Source organism: Cryptomeria japonica, chromosome 4 (genome assembly GCF_030272615.1).
Source record: "Cryptomeria japonica chromosome 4, Sugi_1.0, whole genome shotgun sequence".
NCBI lineage: Eukaryota > Viridiplantae > Streptophyta > Pinopsida > Cupressales > Cupressaceae > Cryptomeria > Cryptomeria japonica.
Genome location: NC_081408.1, coordinates 773026521 through 773036046, shown reverse-complemented (window position 1 = coordinate 773036046; position 9526 = coordinate 773026521).

The window sequence follows — 9526 nt, the reverse complement described above, 5'->3', positions numbered from 1 at the left end:
GACATGATCCTGGATCTTGACAATGCCATCGAAAGACATCATTATGCCATAAGTTAAACCAGTTAGCCCAAAAACATGCATGCCTGCATGATCAATAACCGAGCCAACATATGTCATTCAGGTCTTTTCCAACACGACCTGAGACATAAACTGCACATTACATGCTACCGGGGCTATCGCAGTGATGTCCAACCTCGTTGTCTTACATAACCTGCAAGTACCTGTTAGCATTCACACTAGTAACATCTTGTACATATCGGTTTCCTGTACCAGTTCATCATCACTACCGGAGTACCTTCCTATAACTCCAAACATTTTGTGTTGTGGTGCATCTAATTCCAATTGTTAATCTCCATCTATTGACACATGTAGTAGTGCTCCAACACTGATATGTAGGTGTGTATCCAAGGTAGCCATTACACACACATATCTTCTCATTTACATCCCTCATACCGGCAGCACCTTGTTCTTCCAAGTGTCATTTTTCACTTATGGGGTGAATGATCTAGTTCAATATACTACTCCCCCTGAGATCTTGCATCTCGTTTAGGCCTTAGGAGATATCACTTGTGCATTGAATGCACAGTGTCAGTTTATGGTTTTCTTCATCCATACCTGCTTGGTCTCACTCTTCTTCCCATTTTAAGTCTTCAGAGCAAGTCTCACCTTCTTCTACAGATTGGTCCTCACATTTTTGGATTCTACATCACAGTCGGAAGTAGTGCTATAGTAGCACACAACATCCATCCCAACTTCATGATTGGGGAAACTCTTAACATACCGGTTTGACCATCTTCTTCTGGTCATGTTGTTGTGACTAGAAACCAAAACCGGTGGACCTGTTGCTCCTGCAAGGACATTTCTTCTTTGGTTCCATGCAGGTCTTTGACTTTCATATGCTTTGTATCTACCTTTTTCTAGAGCATAGTTGTTGTACCGACCTCCATATGACTGCAAGATCCTCTTCTTGCATTCAACCTCTATATGGCCAAATCCATTGCAGTTATAACAAACACTATTTGCATAACCGAGAGAGAGGAAATGTGTGTATCTACTCTTGCTCATATGCATGATGTTTATGAGATACTAGATTATTCCTTCTAGATCTCTTTCTACATTCTTATGCCCTATGGCCATGACCATTGCATGCAAAGCAATAACCGGAGAAGGATGGCATATGCCTTACAAATTTATTCTGCCATGCATGGGGAGATCTTACCGGTTTAGCATCTCCATTTCTACTTCTTCGGGGATGGATCCTAGGTTGTCCATTTTGTGCAGCTCTTCCATATGATCTCTTCTTCTCCCACGCTTTCTTTGTCCCATGGGCAGTAGCACTTCCTTGTCTTCTACTGGTAGGAGGTCTTCTTTGTTGTCTTCTCATTTTCCTGCTTCCGATGAAGTTGTCTTCTCCCATCTTCCCTTTAGCTTTGGGATCTGCATTGATCCTCCTTCTTGCAGCATTGGCCTTCATTCTTTTCACAAAGTCTTCCCCAGTTGTCGATAGATCAACCTTCCTCTAGGGAGTATTCCTGACAGTGAAGGCTTGTCCCTTGTTCTCTCCATTTGAGGAGACAAACAGAATGTTATTGTGGGGGATATTCTTGCTGGTGGAGAATTCACCGGCACCACATCCTAATCCTTCTATGTCCTTGGCATGCTTTTGCTTCTTCAACATCTTGTCCAAGGCATCATTGTTGCTGTCTAACTGGATCCTTACCTTGAGCTCATCCTAACATTTCTCAAGGTCATTTCAAAGAACTTCCATCTCTCCAAGCAGCTTATGATATTCTTTATCTTTTACTTCTAGCACAACGGTTGTATTACTGCACCGACACTCATTGGTGTCTCCTTCTTGGGACTTCAACTCTAAGATGCATTTCTCAGACTCTTCAAGGCATTTTGTGAACCGGTTATGCTCTACAATAGCATCATTCTTGAATAGCTTGTATTCATTCGTTACTCTTTTGATTTTTTCAAGTTCTTTACAAGCTCTCCTTCAAGATCAACTTTTGCTTCTTCTTCTTCTTCTTCACCTTCACTATCACTGCCAAACACATCTCATCGGCAGGAGTGATCTGCATGATCATTCTCAGGTGTGTGCCTCTCATCTTCTAATTCTTGAGCCATTAAGAGGCGAGTTCCTTCTTCATCAATGTTGTGGCTACTAGTAGATCTACCTTCATCATCTGCAGATAAATGAGATGCATTTCTCATCTTATCATCACAAGTCAGTTTTGCAATAGTGGGCTCATTTCCATAGAGATTCTTCAATATGTCCCATAAGCTTTTTGTCTATCTGCATCTGTCCACCTATGAAGAGACATCATCTATTATCCCATAGAATATAGCCTTCATAGCAGCTTCATTGCACTGGTTTCTTCTTTCTACATCAGAATCAGTGGGAGGAGTGACTTTACTAGGGTAGCCATTTACAACAAACATCCACACATCAAACCCTAGAGAGGATAGGTAGACTTTCATTCTACAACTCCAAATATAATAGTTTGAACCATCAAAAACTGAAGTAGGGATTCACACTAAACAAACCATTATGCTCTTAAGCCAGAATCTACCCAAGATGGAGAAATCTCATCTGACTGGGAACCTACACTCTGATACCAATTATTAGACACAATGCACCACTGAGAGGGGGGTGAATCAGTAGTTCTCAAACTTTTCCCTTTAACAACCCTATTTGAGTATACCGGTTAATAGATCTAAATGAATGCAAACTTACCGGGTAGTGGGGAGACTAATCACAAATGCACTCACACATAAAGGGACATCCCATAATACCAGCATATATGAGGAAAACCCAAGATGGGAAAAACCTCGGTGAGGAATGTTGTTGAAGACTACTACTTCAATCCAGCCTCACAATGAAAAACTTCGGTTACAACATTTAGGGCACCAACCCAAGGAGTACCACTCCTGCAGTTTATGGGCACCAACCCAAAGGAGCACCAACCACTGATTTAGGGCACCAACCCAAGGAGCTACAACCCTTGCACAGAGCTACAACTCAATAAATACAAAAACATATTTTGATATCAAAGTTATCTTCTTGTTACAAATGGATTTTGTAACTCTTCTTTAAATCTCTTTACTGGATCTCTTGTCCATTTCAATATTGATTCTCTGTCAATTCTCTCTTTTGGTTGCCTCTTCTCTCTGCTACTCTTCATAGGTACTACACTCTGCCAGTTCTATGCTTGCCTTCTCTGCAGTTTCCTTCACTTCTTCTCTGTCGGTATGGACACTATTGGTTTTCTCACTATTCCCAGTTGATCCTCTCAACCTGATTCTCACTCGCACACTTGCAGTCTCTTTTCAAATACTCATTGAGTACTTGACTGATTTTCTCTCACCTCCAGAAGCAACACTCTACCCTTTAGTAGCAAACTTCAATGATTTTTGGCTTCCTTATTTATAGCATGGCTTTCCCGCCAAAGGCCAATTCAAATCTTAGGTGGTTAGGGTTTCCTCATCAACCTCGGGGCAAACCAAATCCAATCAGATATTATCCGATCTGATCTTCTAGACAGCTATCTACACATCACAGCCATTAACGTGCCTTCAAAAACACGTTTTCTATGTTTAGCAAACACTGACAGTTAGACGGTGAGACACAAGATCAATCACCATTAATGGTTCGTAGATTTCATCACCAACCTCATCCTGCACCTGGACACTCTGCCTCGATCACCTTAGTTCGACCTTCCTAGATCCGCACACCTCTGCAACATGCCCCATGATTTACGGGGTCTATCATTATTATCGACCAACTCTGCAACAACCTCGTCGGTGCACACCCCATCTACTACTGCAAGTGTGTCCGCCATCTTGACTCCCCATGGCATCCATGTCAACATCCACCATTGCTCAAACAACTCTGTCGGTATGGATTGGATCACCGACCAACTCCATTATCGAGTTCATTTACCAACTTACTAACCCTGTCGTTTAAACCCTCAAACCGATCTGTCATCAACCTTGCAACATGCTTCTCTTCCGGTGTAACACTCAACTAGTTAGCACTCTTGCTAACCTACCTTATGCATATCTTCATCAGATAGGAATTCTTATGCATCTGCACCTTGTCCATATTGCCAGTGGACTTACATACCGGTAAACACTCTTGATGACACCTTGTCATCAACCTTCAATAGACTCTGTAGCTAGGAAATCGGAAATCATCAAAGCAAGTATCAAAATACTAATCTAGCTCAATCACGAAAGCTCAAATGCAATGATCTATCCTAAACACACCCAATAAAGACATGAAAATGAAACATTCAAAACTAAAGACTATGCAAACCAAATGTAGATCTAAATGCTTCTTTCATGCGGCTCCATTGTCCTTCTTTCTTCTCCAAATAGCCTTTGTTTGTGGATCTCACCTTCAAGTGCACACACATGAGATGAAAGCAAATAAACAAGATCGTGGCGCAAGAGTACTCGAAGCGTGATTGATTCGAAAAAGTGATTATTATTATTCTCATTAGCCAAGATTGAAGAAATTCATCCAATTTATAGACAAATTGGAGAGATGATCAAATTAGCATGATTCAATTCAAATGGAAATTGTAAATCAATTATGTCAATTATGACAAATTTATGACAAATTATGCACTTTCTATGCAAAATTGATTGATTGATAATTTATGACAAATTATGACAAATTTCTATGTCAAAATTGATTGATTGTCAATTATGACAAATTATGACAAATTGAAATGTCATTCCCATGAAATTAGGAATTAGAAAATTAGAGGAAAATTAGGAAAAGAGGAAATTAGGAATTAAGAAATTGATGAAAATTAGGAAATTAGAAAAAGAGGAAATTAGGAATTTAGTGAATTAATTAATAATTTTTCATTTATTAATTAATTTACAAAAAGAGGAATAATTAGTTAGCCAATTAAATTAAACATTTAATTGTGACTCAAAGACTTGGGATAAATAAATAATTTATTTAACCTAGAGGGAGAAAAGGCAAACAGGGTTAAATGATTAAATCACGAAACCCTAGAAGATAAATTAGCAATGCAAGGATGACAATTAGGTCTTGATGAAAGATAATTGACTCGATCATGATTCGGATTAACAAAGGACCAATGTGATAAATGATTTGATTGATAAATGCGCCAATTAACGAGGAACAATGACTAATTGATCCAAATTGACATAATTGAGACAGACAATGATCGATGGCAAATTGATCGCAAAATGACAAAATTGACAAGAGGACAAGGATCGATGACAAAATAGATTGCAAGACGACAAGATTGAAAATGACCATGATCGATGACAAATCGATCGCAAAATGACAAGATCGAAAATGATAAGGATTGATGACAAATCGATCACCAAATGATAAGATTGATAAGAGGACAAAACCCTAATTAGGATTGACGATGTCCAAAATGATGACAAACGAGCACGCACATTGATGCGACAGGATAAGATCGATCAAAATTATGACTAGAGAGTGTTGTCGACAAGACCAAATTTGAGAGCGAGACGAATGAAGAATGTAGAAGAATGACTCAATGCTCGCAAATGATAAAGACCAAATGCGTGACATAGGAGAAATGTTAATGGGACGCAAAAACCTAAAATGAGGCAATGCGCAAATGTTAAAGTATGACTCCGCAAGCGTTGACCATTTTTAGGTGTCTACAGACTCCATCTTTAATCCAACCATTTTTTGTCGGTCCAGTGTATATCCCTGATTTTTACGCACTTGAGGCATTCCTTGGATTCACCGATAGATCTGGTGTGACCCTTCAAACACCTAGCTTTACCTCTTCTTCCTTATCTCATAGAACTAAGATGCACACTTTGCATAATAGGAGATAAGTTCCACTTACCGGTGGTAGTGATTCCTTGTCATCTGCATCTCGCAATGCATTCATGTGGCTTCCCTATTTGTGCAACATATCTTCAAACAGGCACATGTGATCTGGTGTGGGCACATTCATTGTCAGTCATCTCTTCACATGGTGACTGCATCTCTATCTGGTAGGAGTCATGTTGTTCTGCAACCACACAGCATATCGGTGACCTGTACATCCTTCTCCTCCTATGTTGATGTGATTTAGGTAGCATTATGCCTCTTCATCACAAACAGTAGCTCAAGCACCTTGCCCATCCTTGTTGTACACTGATCGTGAGCTTTCCAGTTGTCCACTACTCATTGTCAACACAACACCTACCAATTGACATCCTTTCCTTACCGGTGATAGATTGTACCCTTAACCTGTCCATTTCATCCACACAAGTTAGACACTAACTTGTGTACCGGTGACCTCAGTGATCATTCCTCTGAATGGCATTCTCTCTCTTACCTTACCGGTGATCTGCAACACAAGGTGATATCAAAGATATCTCATCCTGTACTCATCCATGACGGTGTTGTACATACATCTCTTATACCGGTAGTCATCATATACCAGTTGACATCAATGACAACACAATGCCAACACAATTAAGCAAATGGTGAAGAAATCATCTATATATCATGTATTGTTGAAGAGATATCAAATTTTCATCTAAAAAAATTATCTTGAAAAGTTTTAGACTTAAAATTGAATCCCTTAGAAGCCTTGTACAAATTCAAAAAGTGAACAAGGTGATCTTCAAATATTTTGACATTGTAGATCTCCTCAAAAGCTTTCCAACAAAATATAATGATTGTACATTGGACACCTAAGTCAAAAGTTATGGCTCCAAGAAGTTGTGTGACCAAATATTAAATTTCAAATAAACCATCATCTTGAGCATGAAAACAAATGGCTAAACCTTTGGAGAACCAAAAAAGGTAAGTTACATTTTCCAAATTATTCAAAGGGGGTGGAGGAAATGGTGTGAGAGTTATCAACATCATATATAGGAGCAGAGGGAGGTTACAAAGCACAACTGGAAAAGTGTAGATTGTGGATCTAACTTTTAGAGATTTGGGAGAGAGAGAGAGAGAGAGAGATGAATTCCTTGTAGTGAGATAAATTCATGTAGTTGTAACATTGTAATCTATGATTCTATATTTTTATTTTGTTAAAAAAATGGTAGTGGTTTGTATCCTCTTGAGATTTTTGGTGTGAAACTTTGTTGTTGAGTATTGTGAGTCTTAGGTGGAGTAGCCCTTCATCAAATAGCAATTTAGAGTCACTCAAGGAATCAAGCTCTCAAGATCACCTATAACCAAAACTTCCTTTTATAACAGAGAAAACGAAGAGCATAGATTTTCAATAATGGATGCAAAATATTTATACAATTCAATTGATTACATAATTTGCATATGAGGTCTTTCTTATATAGGCAAGGTTGAGATGTAGAATTAGACAAGATCATGACAAGTGTCTTAATCATATGACATGAGACAAAAAAAAGATAAGATCGTATGACAACTAGTACCTTCTAGAAAGATTGCTAGTCTCCTAAGTTAACCTAACATGTGAACATATGTGAGTAGGACCTAATTAATAATTAGTTAGATAGTGTGGCATGTTCACACTACAAAGGGGAAATTGATTAAGTACTACTCATTTTCACATTAACATGGAGGACATTCAATGTCCTTTCCTCAAACACTAGCAACAATGTTGCAAAATTGTTTTAGTGATAAAAATATTTGTGCTAAAATTACAAAAGCCAAGATCAGATTCTAGGTGAAAGTAGTAACCCTCTCATACAATTTGTGATAAAGGACCCAATGATTTATAACAATGGCCAACAAAACAATTAGGAATTAGATCATTAAAATTTGATGTTGTGATTGGATGTGTTTGTCCCCAATCACATTTGTTGACTGATAGTGATTGGAAGATTTTATCCCCAATCATAGAATTTGGTAAATATGATTTGATTTTTTTGTCCCCATTCATAATTGTTGTGATCAAACGTGTGTGTCCCTATTAATAACTTCAATGTTGGGTAGATGTGTTTGTTCCAATCCTTGGATGATGTCTATTAGATAATTTTAGCTAGAGCTATGCTTTTGAATCTAGAGATGTTTTTCTATCTAGAGTTATGTTTTTTTCTAGCTTAAGTTCACTTAGTGATATTTTGGTTGAGCTTTAGTTGAGCTTTATTTATCTCCTTCATGCTTTACTTTAGTTCTCCTAATTTTGAGATTAGTACATCTCCTACTTTCTATAAAGAAAGTCTTTATGCATTGTATTATTGATTTTGTAATCTTTTATTTAGAAGAATATACACATATTTTTCTTGCTACTCTTGTTTGTGGAAGGTGCTCTTGTTTATTGTTTGATCTTGCAGGCTTGTGTTGCAAAATTCAACATGGTATCAGAGAATGGATTCAACAAACCCCTTCCCAATCTTTGAGGGTTTCTTTTTTATCAGAAGCAATGTAGGGTCACCAAGTGTGTCTTCTCATGTGGATCTAGAAGTGGGCATGTTCTTTGAAACGATTTTGGGAGGTCAGCAAAATTTATGTCACTTCTGTTGAACAATATATTTGAACTTAAAAATCTTCCCAAAGGCGTGAAAGCTAAAAGATCATTGGCCAAAAATATCATGTCGAGCATCTCAGAATGAGTTTCACCGAAAGAATAGTTTCATCGAAATAAAACATAAAGTGTAAAACACTAAGTTAAGATGTCTTCAGCAAAATATCTCTTTCCGTAAGTGAAAGAAACCACTCATCGATATTCCAGTTTCATCGAAAAGCGAAAGGCCAACAAAAGGTGAAGTCGAGGAAATAAAATTGCCGAGGAAACTTAAAAAACATTCATCGAAAAACAAATCTTATCGATAACAATATGTCGATAAAAACAGAGGGATTTCATCGATAAAAGAAGGACATTGAAGAAAAAAAGATTTCGGAGGGCTCGCATGAACTTTCACTGAAGTATAAAACTCATCGAAATATGATTTCGATGAAACTCACGAATAACTCATCGAAATAGATTTCATCGAAGAGAGGATGATTTCGGGGAGACTAGAAGATGGTTTTTCGACAAGGGCCATTCACCGATGAGGTGACATCGAGGAAAATGAACTTTCGATGAAAGATTAAAGCATTCAACCGAAGACAAGGGTTTCATCGAAAACTCGATTCACAATCATTTCAGCTGAACAGTACTTCCCACGAAGGAATTAAAAGCTCAAGTTGAGGATGTCACATCTGCAATTAAGTTTAAACATTTGAGTAGCCGTTGTAAAAACAGAGACATTAACTATTGTACAAGTTGCCCACACAATTACAGCTGAATTGATCAAATTTCATAAGAACCAGATTGTGGCCAAAAGACGGAAAGTTACAAGGAGCTAGCTGAAATTCGTAAACAATAGTCAGAAGAGCTCGACAATTCTCCAAGTAAGTGTGATATCTCACATTGATTGAAATTATGGAACCCTCTTCTTCTTCTAAAAAGAGTAGGAAAGGAAAGGAATTGAACCCTGAAGAGAAACCCAAACGACAGAAAAAGGAGGGTAGAACTTTAGCTCAGGATCTGCTAGACCAGTGCCCGACATCCAGTGTGAGGTCCAAAAAAATCAA